Source organism: Pipra filicauda, unplaced genomic scaffold (assembly GCF_003945595.2).
Source record: "Pipra filicauda isolate LSUMZ 115617 unplaced genomic scaffold, ASM394559v2 scaffold26_size5592650_pilon, whole genome shotgun sequence".
Taxonomy (NCBI): domain Eukaryota; kingdom Metazoa; phylum Chordata; class Aves; order Passeriformes; family Pipridae; genus Pipra; species Pipra filicauda.
In genome coordinates, this window is record NW_024104387.1 from 3,381,670 (window position 1) to 3,393,111 (window position 11,442).

The window sequence follows — 11,442 nt, forward strand, 5'->3', positions numbered from 1 at the left end:
TGTATGTCTTTCCACTCGTACCATAATATTTCTGCTGTGTTTTTTTATGAGAACAAGTTTGTTTCTGCAGATTTGACAGATTGAGTCTCCCAGCAGGGAAGGGCTGTGCAGAGCTTCAGAGGGGCCTCAAGTGTGCTGGCATCCATGGGACCTTCTAGCACTTGAGCTGAAATCTCCAACCCCTGCCTCAAACCTCCCCTTGGCTTTCATAATGAGCAGGTCAGACTGCTTTGGAAGAAACCTTTTAGTCAAAATCTTCCATGTAGCAGTTCTGGCATCTCACAGACAAGAAAACAAACACCAAAGCAGTTAATAAGCTCCTGACTGCAAAGAAGAGGGAAATTGCCTTTTTACAGGGAAACACATGGAAAAGACAAGGGGTAACGGCTACCAGTTATTCCTGGGGATATTCCAGTGACACACAAGAGGAAATTTTTTCACAGTGAGAACAATCAGCCTTTGGAATAATGTCCTCAGGGAAATGATAGATTCTGCAACCTTGGACACTTTTAAGATTCAGCTGGATGGGGTGCTGGGCCATTTTTTCCAGATCGTGCTTTTGCCAAGAAAGTTGGACCAGATGATCCTTGGTGTCCCCTGGATGGGGTGCTGGGCCATTTTTTCCAGATCGTGCTTTTGCCAAGAAAGTTGGACCAGATGATCCTTGGTGTCCCCTTCGGACCTAATATTCTATGATTCTGTGAGTCTGTGACTGCCCGCCTTCCTCTGGGGTGATGGAGGCAGAGAGGCTCCATGGCACTCACAACACCTGCCTGTGGCTGTGGTAATCTGCAGTTCTTTGCAAAACATGCAAATTTTAGTCTGGACTGGAAAACTGATTTCCATTCACAAGGGTAGAACTTTTCCTTACTTTCTTCCAAAGTATTTTCAGGAATGAAGAAAATGCATAACTGAGTAGGAATCAGAGGAGAGTCAGGTTTGACCAGTTTCTGTATAATTTGTACCTAAATAGGAACTCAGGTAGAGAAGGGACAGACAGATGTCAGGTTTGTTAATAACTGGGCCTGGTTTAAGACATTGTCAAAACTTAAATTTTCCCAATTTTGAAAGGAAATTAGCCATGCTATTACCAAGACGGGCTTTCAATCAAAGTCTAAAATTAGGCTTTGTTCTCCTGAATGAATGAAACCTTAAAATATCTGACATATATTAATCTAATCCAGTCTGAGAATTGGTGTCGCCCATCACTATATAGCCAGGTCACAAAACATTGCATTAACTCTCATCTTGGGAAGGAAGTCTTTCATGAAATTGCATCTGCATCCATCTAACTAAAGCAAATACAGTCATATCTCTTCTAATGGAAAAAAAAATAAATCAAGGGAACCTGGGGAGGCAGCAGGGGAACAGCTGCGGTGATGTCCTGCCAGTGTTTCAGCAAGGCTGTCCTGCTGCAGCTCCCACCTGCCCTTCCCTTCACAGAGTCCAAGGGTACAGATGCAGGAGAGGGCTGGGATAAGAGGCTGTGCTGAGTGCAATTAATTTATATCTCCATTTAAATAAAACCCTCTCATAGACATAGCTTGGGAGGAAACAGCGCCACTTGGCAAACAAAATTATATTAAGTGCACTCCACTAGAAATGTTTATACTTTGTCCCTGAGAAATGTTTATGCTGGAGTACAGTATTTAACTTATCAATTTGAAAGTGAATGACGAGGAGAGCAGTACAGAGGTTTTCTTATTTCTGAAGCATTTGTTAAGTGCCTTTCATTCGTGACAGCTCCAAAGTCAGGGTAAATCATCTTTGCCTGGAGGAGTCTGCAGTGACCAGAGCAACGCTGAGTGTGCTCGTGGGGACACTCCAGCAAAAGTATACCCAAAAACGAATGGGGGTTTGGGGAAATGTCTTCATTCCTGACTAAATATCTTTCTTCTCACTCTCTTCTGGTGCTGACTTGGCGTCAGGAGCCCAAAATTACATTAGAGCAGCTGGACCAGGGCTTAAAAGAGTATGAGATTGTACCCATGAGCATGAATTTCCAAAAATTTTGGCATCATGGCTCTCTCCCTCCCCTCGAACAAACCAGTGCCTCCACATTTTGGTCAGGAGCCAGCAGCCAGCTGTGTCCATCACTGGTGAGGGTGTGCTGCTGCTGCATTACTCTGCATATTTTTGGATCAGCCTGCATGGCCCAGCAATGGAGACCTTTGACTTACTTTAGAGTTTAGGTGTCAGTCCATGAAAGAGTAAGGCAGCAGTTGAACTGACTCATCTGTGCCAAAAAAAAAAAAACAAACCTACAAAAAAAGACCTACCAAAAAAACCCAACCCAACCCAAAAAAACCCTACAAAAAAACCTACCAAAAAAACCCCACAACACAAAAACACAAAACCCCCACAAAAATAAACAAACAAACAAACAAACAAATCCACCCCCCAAAAAAAAAAAAACAAAAGAAGGAATGGGAGCAGGAGGGGAAGGAAGACTCCTCATTCTAATCATCATCCATAACATCATATTTGATCTTTATATGAGGCTCCCAGAGAGCCAAAGAGAGATGGTGTAGGTATGAATCCAGGCCTAACAATGTGCACATAATGGTTCTCATCACATGATGAAGTATGACACTGACATTTTACCAATGTATCTTCAGAGGTTAATGAGGGAAAACCTGCCTGAAGCCAACAGCCCAGAACATGCCAAATGAGAACTGGTTGTTTCTGAGGGGAGAAGAGACCCAAAAGAGGGAAATAAGAGACAGAACAAACCACCTCATGCACCTACATGATGTTTCAGTGTCCAATAATGAAGAGCAACGAGAGAGGAACTCGGTGTCAGAGGAGAGGCGATAAGGGATGTTCAGCAGCTCACGGACAAGGAGAAGAAGGAGGAAGAGGAGAAGAAAAGCCTCATATCCTCATGGCAGTCTCAGCATTGGACATAGCATCAAACAGGCTCTTCATTATGTCCCTAATGTATATGTCCCTGATATTTTTTCCCCTCATCAAAAGCTTTGCTTTAGAATATACATGACCTGGGTGCCTGAATCGGCTCAGGAGCAGCAGCATTGTGATTAAAATAATAATAATAATTTTTAAAAAGCATGCATGCAGAGTTGAGAAGTGTGACCTCTGAGAGACCCAGAAAACTCTGCAAGTCTTGGTTACACACATTAAATGAGGTTTAAAAGCTTGTCGCCCTCTCCAGCACATGTGTCAAGACCAGAGGTGGTGGAAGATTGAAGGAGAATAATTTGCAAAGAAGGGGTGTAATTTATCAAATTCTGGGAAACTCATCACTTTGTGTTGGATGGGAACTTGCAGCAAAAATAGCCAGTAGTGAGGTGAAGGTTTTAAGAGGCAGCTACTCAAAAAATGCTCCTTATTATGCAGAAACAGAAAATATTTATAATTTTTAAATTATATTGCTTTCCCCATTGTTCATTTGGTCTGCTCTCTTTTGTTTGTCTGTCATGAGACAAACAAAAAAGAAAAGCTCTCTGAGAAAAGCAACGTCTTGGCTCACTCTTTACATACAGTTACATTAGTCTATTTGATTCTGTAATACCTTCAGTCTTATTCTCTACCTGTAGTTTCCATCACATCAAACTGTTATGATGCAAACACTGAGTGGCTGGGCAGAAGGGGGTACAGTGAACCAAGCTCCTGCGCAGGTGTGAGTTTTTCAGCATCTAGCACTAGCCTGAGGAGAAAGGCCACACTCTTCACTGAGGAGAGAGGGATTTTAAGAAAAAATGATTTTTTTTACAGTTGATCAGATTTGCGGTGGCTCAGTTGAAGTCTTTTGGAGATGTTAAATAATTAGCTCATTTTTTCATAATGAAAACAGGATAGAAAAAGGATTAATTTAGTAAAATGTGGGGAATTTATATCTGACAGCAGTGAAGCTGTGATGCCAGACTGCACTAGTCCTATCTGAGCTGTCCCAAACCATAACAGCATAAGCCAGCCTGTCCTTACGAAGTTAATAGCTGAGCAATAAAATGCACAAGCTCTCATTTGTGGGACAAGTGTCCCAGTTGATACAGACCCTACTGAGGCCAACAGATGTGCTGCCTTTGGGAGATCTTGGTCCAAAGGTCGCACTTTTTTCCTGATTATAGGAAAATTATACTTCCTTGTTAAGAATAGCATTCTTCACTGATACTTAGAAGCACATATGTTAGCCTAGAACTACAGGAAAAGTCTCCTGCTAATGGCACATGTTCCCAGGGATGAGACATCATGGCAAAGATCAAAAGTTCATGCACCTCATCTGCCAATTATTTCTGACTCTGACACGTGGTGAACTATGGACATGACATAAAAACTCCTTTCAGTGCATAGGAGAGGTTTCACTGGCCATCCTCAGGGTTTTCCAGAGCACTGAATCTCCCGTGCACCTCAAGGTGCATCCTGTTCCTAGCCATGGCTCCTTGCTGCTGCTGATTGAGACATGATCTGACCCAGCCTGGTCCAGCCTCATTATTTATTTCAGGCTTTTTCCATCACAAGACCAAGATGCCAAGTGCCCAAAGCAGGTGTCCTGCAGCCTTGGCTGGGTTATTTGGGGCTTGCTCCGAATGGTTCCCAGCCACTTAATAACTGGCCTCCATCAGCAACCACAGGGCTGAGCAAAGCCAGCACCCTGCACACAAAAAGCCCCAGACCCCAAAGACAGACCATTCTCCAAAGACAGACCATTCTCCAAGGGACCTGTACATCTCCCAGATTTTAGGGGTAAGATACACAGCTTGGCAGCAGGCAATGCCTTTTGTTCCTGGGTTCCGCAGGAAGCACCAGTGCTGCTGCTCCCCCACACCGGCAGCTCAGCCACCAGAGCAGACACACATGATCAAGACAACTGGAGCACTGCCTGTCCTGCCCCAAGCAGAGAAAACTGGTCCTTTATGAACGCTGCCTGCTCCCGAGCTGGGAAACTGCAGGGTCCCTCCCGTTACCCAGAGCCAAGATTTATAAGGCAGGAGGCGGGGGAGCACAAGCACGCAGGCTTGAGCAACTGGATACCCTCGGATTTATACTCCATTTGGGATGATAATGAGGTGGTTAATACAGAAATACAAGACAGTAATAAACCACTGACTTTTATAGATCTCTGTGTGAATCTGAATCATCATTTGGCGAGCAGGAGATGGGTGATATACAGCAGCCTGTCCCACCTCACTCCTCACGGCTCCCTGGGAGAGCAGCAGCACAAGGAGCCTGCGAGCACCAAGGCTGATAAATCCTGCCCGGCTGTGCAGGAACAGCAGCCACGGGACAGGATTTGGTAATGGAATATGGATCAACTAATCTCAATTAAAAGCATGGGATTTTTTACTTTGACATCCCTTTTCCTCCACACAAGTTGTGTTCATCTTTAAGCCCTTAAATTATGTTGGAAGTGCACGCTGGAAGCTGAAGGCAGACTTTGTTGCTTGCTTTAATAAAGGGACTAAAAACAGCCCCTCTTCTACTGGGGAAGAAGGAGCATTAACTACCACTAAATTATCTACTTTCAGGTCACATAAAGTCATCTAAACTTGCATTAATCTGTTTACAACTTTGGAAAAAAAAAAATCACAGACCCATGGAATAGGTGTTGCAGATGCCTCAAAGATTATAAGAATTTAAAAAAAAAAAAAAGGCAACTAGATAAATTAGGGGCAGAAAAGATCCCTCTACCTTACAGTATGACTCTCACAGCTGCTTCTGAAGCACAGACATTTGGAGGCTGGAAAAACAGCTCTGGGTGCTCAGTGGTGCTGCTTCAGGGCTCATCTTGCAGATGTGCCCTTTGGCCGCTCCTGCAGACCCCTGATCCTGATTTGGGTGAGCCATGGCTCTGTCTTGGACCAGGAAAGCTAAAAAAACTTTACAGAAATATCTTCCAAAGTGAAATAGTGACTTTATGGTACATCCAGCTTTAACAGAGAGCCTGATTGCTGAGAGCAGAAACTGTCAGCAGCTCCCAGCAACAGGGCCATAAAATCACAAGCAGCTTCCAAAAGTATTTCTCTTTGTGCATGTATGTATTTTTCTGTGAGAGAAACTTAGAGGCTGAAGTGATATTTCATTAAGGCAGCTGGAGGTAATCCTTCCCATCCCTATTCTTCTTGGAGGAAGTGTAGGCAGGCAGGGCTGGGCAGCAGGGTTTCTGCTACCTCCAGACCCCAAACCTGCCAGTTCCACCAGAAGTGGAATATAAGAGGAGTTTATTTATATGTGATGGAAGAAAAAAGATAAAATATTGGAGGAAATGGTCCAGAAATGTTGAAATAAAAATGAAAGACTGAAGTAATCTACCCTTACTTTATGTAGAGGCATAGATATAAAAAAAACTTGCCGTTTTTTATTATTATTTTTATTGAGAATCCTTTTTCTTCCCAGGAAAATTGTTTATGTAGAATGTCCTGAGAAGCTTCATTTTTTATTTATATATCCATATATATGAGTGGTGGTAATTTGAAGTCCTCCAAACAATCACCTGTAAATTACAGTCTTTCTAAGCAGCAATATATATCCACAAATCAGTCCCAGGACACTGAAGCTATATATGAAAAGTTCTATTTATGTCACTCCAGGCAGAGAAAAAATTTGCTCGGTTTTATATAAAAGAAATTTTTGTATTAACAAGTATAGTTAATTGGATAATAAAAAAAAAGAAGAGCCCTTTAAAAGACCTAGGATAACTAGAAAGTTGATCTAGTGAACTCCTGAGCAGTGTGATTTACCAGGGCAGCGATCCTACTGCAGGTTCAGATTAACCTGCTGCACAGCACTGAGCACAGCCCCAGGTGTGGCTCCTGTGCCCCACATCCGCACTGGGAGAGCTGCTGAGGCACTGGGGAGGGGGCAGCCACACCACTGGCTGGTGGTCTACAACAGAGAAGTCACCAGGAGTGACTCTGCAAGAAATCCCTGCAAAACTTGGCAGAGGCACCATGAGAAGAGGCAGGTTTATAGCAGAATGCTGAGGGATAAATCCCTAATTCCACCTAATCCCAAACTCCACTTCTCAGAGCTGCAGCAAGGAAGGCAGCCCTGGAGCCTACTGCTGCATCAGCCATCCATCACCAGCCACAGAAAAGGTGTACTGGTTTGAGCTACTGCTGATGGGGATAAAATCTGAGCTTATTTTGCTTGCCTGGGGTAGTCAGCCATCAGCATACACACACACATCACACCTTCTTGCTGAATGAACACCTGCCCAAGTTGCCTCCTTGGGACCCTGATTTGGGACAGAGTGGGCATCAATGGGCAGAGTTAGCTTTGGCCAGATCAACCCCATCAGTGATCTGTATGCAAGCAAGGCAACAGCAATTCAAAGCACTATCTGTTTCTACCTGCAGCTTTCTCACAGGCTTTACCTCCTGCTGTAAATGCAATATTTTGGGGGTGTGAGGGAAGAAAGCTTCCAGGGTGCTGCTAGATCATGTTACCAGCAACAATGGAGCTGAGTTTCCAGGGCCTTGAGCCTCACCACTTGTAACAGCAGAGGCCAGATCATACACACACTTTTTTCTTAAAAACACTTTTCCTCAAAGCAAGGCTTTGGGAGAAGCCACTAACAAACCAGCAAATGACATCAACCGGAAGTTCCATTCATTAAGTGATCTTTTAAGTGGCAGGAGTACCTCACAGGATATAAAACATCTATCTGCTGCACTTTTCCTTCCATAAATTACACTCTTGGTTTCCCCAGTTGAGCGCCACTGAAGATTTCAAGGAAAACTAACAGTTGTATTGGGTCAGATGTAAGAAAATAAGAACTACTGGGAAAATGCATCCAGGTCATTGTCTCAAACACTCAGATGAGTTTAAACATGAGCAGTTATTTTCTTCGTCTTCCATCAAAGAACAAGGTTTGCCTACACAGTGTTAGGTGAATATTAAGCCTGTCCACACAAGTGTTTTTGCATTGGCCATATTTTCATGGAAATAGGATGTTTCTAGGACCTTTGTCATGGCTGGGCAGAGGGAGAGCACTGGGGTACTCAGGCAAGGTAACAGTGTGGCAATTGGTGTGAGCCATTGCAGTTGGCCAGGACAGCCTGAACACAGCCAGCACACTCTCACACATCCCGAACCAAAAAGAAAGAAAGCAAACCAGCAGATTCAGGAACTGCACAGCCCCTTTGCAGGTATTCAAAAATAGATATCCAAACAATGTGTTTGTTGAAGAAATTATTCATTGTGAATTATTTGCTCTACTAACAAGCTGCTTTCCCTTCACGTCTCACTTTCACCTCACTTCCTACTTATGTGGGCTCCAATCAGGCCTCACTCTGCAGTTGTCGCCAGAATCACCCCAAATTTACAACCGCACCGGGACGAGAAGGCATCAGCAGGGGGGCTGAGGGGAAAAGCCACTGGACCTTAACAAGAGCAAGGACCCTCTGCCACAGCCTTGGGCCAGGCCACAGGAATGCTGTCCTGGAGAAATGCCAGAGCCACCTGATGCCATACAGGCACCAGCAGTTTAATAGTGGGAAACCAGAGAGAGCATATGCTGGGGGACAGAGACATGAGGGGACAGGGCATAGGACACTGGTGCTCAGAGCAGGTGATGATGGCCAGAAATAACCACAAAGCTGACTTTACAGCTGGTGTGCTTTTTCCTACCCCACCGCAAGTTCATTCCCTGCAGTATCCCTATGGCCCGGATGGGGCACCCCCTGCAAGGGGCACTGTCCCAGAGTCCCTGTCACACCAGCGAGGCAGCACAGAGACAGGTCACACACTCTGTGTGCTATCTCCCCAGAATTGCCCAGTGACAGTCTGCACAAGCTTTGGGCTTGAGTTTGCAACCCCTCTCCCACACTGCTGGCCAAAATCAGAGCAGAGCTGATCCTGGGGAAATTATGCCCAACAAAAAAGGGCTCTCCCTGTTGTAACATGGGGGACAGGGAGGGGATAGCAAATACCATCAGGGTTTGAAGGCTTCAATAATTCAAAGGTTTTTGATCTTGCAATAATCCCTTTGCACAGTACCACTTAGAACAGACTTTGATTAAGGGATATCTTGTTAACTGATGTTTAAAAGCGGGAGGGTTTTTTTGTAGTTTTTGCCTTTTTAAGAAGTGTTTAATGCTTGTGCTGTCCTCCTGCTGTCAGGGCACTGTGACACTGCTGGGCATCATGGCAGCCTGGCAAGTGCCAAGCTCCTGGCCATTAATTGCCCAATGGGTTTATGTCCTCCAGCTCCTTCCCCCCTTCCAGCTCCAGACATTGATGAATTTTAAACTAAAAGACCAGACAAATTTATTATCTTCCATTAGTCTAACACAATACAATTTATTTTTAAACAGCTTCACTCATGCAAAAGCATCCCAAAATGATTCACGGCAGATGACAGACTCTGCATGCAAATCCAGGCAGTTTATATCCTCCTGCACGATGCAGCACGAGTTGTCCCAGTGACTGGAACCACAACCAGGAGGATTTAATTATCCAAAAAATGGCATCACTGCACTTTGTCCCACAGAACGTGCAATCAAAACAAGGTAGATACGGGCAATGATGAGCATAGGCAGGACCAGGGGACAGACTGAAGTGGATTAAAACACAAAAAGAAAGTTGAGCAAATCACACTGCAAATAAAGATGCTTGAGAACTTGGGAGGAGAGGGAGAAGCAGAAGGAGCAAGCAAGGCCCTTGTGTGGGAACAGTGGCACAGAAAGCATGAGCAGAGAGTATGGAGGAGCAGGGAGCTGGCCCAGGACTTGGAGGATGAGAGAAATACAGTGACTTGACAGGCAATGAACCTATTTGTATCAGTTCAGGATCTATCCCGGTGCCATTTCCACAACCAATCAACAAGCAATTCCCAAAAAACACACTAGATTTTTGGCCAAGCATCTCCCCTAAGTTATGGTCAGGAAAGATTTACTTAAATGAAGGAGGGGAAAAAACTGTCACTGCAACAGCCTAACTCAGTCTCTTTCCCTCAGTCCACATCCCCAGCAGGACAGCTCTATGACCAAACAGGGGTGTCACTCCCTCCCACGGCAAAGATTTCTCCTTCAACCAAAGGCATCTGACTTCACCAGTGATTCCACACTTCTTTCCCTACATACCATTGCAGCTCCTAGCAAGAAGCCAGAACAACACAGCACCAGCACATACAACGTGCCCATGTCACCCTCCTCACAAAGCTCAACCAGATGCATTACAAACACCTCCTGCTCTTTCTTCAGCCCAAAAAGCTCAGAAAAGCCCACTGCCATACCTGTTCCGGTCACATTCTCCCAGCTTCTCATCCCAATGCAGCTCCCTCGCCACCTGCAGAAGATATAGTCCTGATCATCTTGCTGTAAACAACCTGCAGCTGTTCCAGCACAGCCCCCTGAGACAATTAAAGAGACAGAATAAGGACCTATTGGAAGCAGTGTGTCAAAAACCTGCCTTTCCCCTTCCCCTCAGCAAGGAAGGCTTCTGTTTATTTCCCCCAGACTGCCTGCCTCTCTACAAATAAATGAATAAACACGGTTCAAGGATCATCACTTTTATAAAACCTCATCAAGAAGACCCACTAGGGACCAGAAGCATGTGGGCTGTCACATCAATGGAGCTGGTCACCTGCTGGAAGTGAAAACCAAAGTGATGGTTGGACACTGGCCTGTGGCAGTCACACCACAGAGCTCTGTCCACGGCCACATCAGCCAGGAGGGGATTGTCCCCACAGCACTTCACCTTCATGCTGTGGCCCTGTGGCCCCCCAGCACGTTCCAGCAAGGGTCAAGCATGTGCACCTCACTGATGTTTCAGTGTGCCTCACAGAGGGGCTGTTAGGGTTTTGATCAAGCTCAAGTGAGATGCTTAGTACTTTTTCAGGATTTGGTACTTCCCAGTGTTACACAGCAATGCAATAATCGTAGTGCTTCCGCTATTTCTAAAAAGGACAGTGACTGCGAGAATAGTACTTATTAGAAAGCTCATCTTTATTTGAAAGCCAGAATCAAGTTCTTTGGGGAGAAATTAAATCATGGAAATAAAGAGCCATGAAAGGATAAAAGTGTGGGGTTAAGCAGTACGTGGCTCAGAGTCTGGCTTTCCCAGCCTCTGGCTTAACTTGATGAAGCAGGGCCTGTGGAAAACACAGGCAGTGGCACCCAGAAAGCAGCACTGCTGCCAGCACGTAATGCAACCATGAGAGAAACAGAAATCATTGTTTGTGCATAAACACATGTTGTAGTAACAATACAGACATTAGGGAGCCTGCATGGTCCAGCAGGTCACGGTAAAGTGATGTTATACAACCACAGCCAAAATAACATGGTGGGTGCCCTTCCCTGCTGTGCCTTGCTGGGCTGGGGCCGACCCTTCCGTTGACCCGGCACACCAGCGCCACCAGCTCCACCCTGCAGCCCAGCACAAAACTGGGACCATCCTCAGCCTTGGCTGCAGGTCTGGGGACACCACTTGGCACATGCCCACAGATTCTATGTTTTATCTGGAAAACAACTCCCCAGGGAT

The 11,442-nt window shown here is 45.1% G+C and overlaps 1 long non-coding RNA gene across 1 annotated transcript in view; it reads right to left on the reverse strand.

Annotated features, from left to right (window-relative positions):
- LOC120323488 overlaps window positions 1-10,246 on the reverse strand; it is a 30,605-nt gene extending 20,359 nt beyond the window's left edge. Inside the window, exon 1 of the long non-coding RNA XR_005563971.1 lies at window positions 10,196-10,246. This is a non-coding gene — a long non-coding RNA (uncharacterized LOC120323488). The remainder of the gene's footprint in view (window positions 1-10,195) is intronic.
- Between the last annotated feature and the right edge of the window lie 1,196 nt (window positions 10,247-11,442).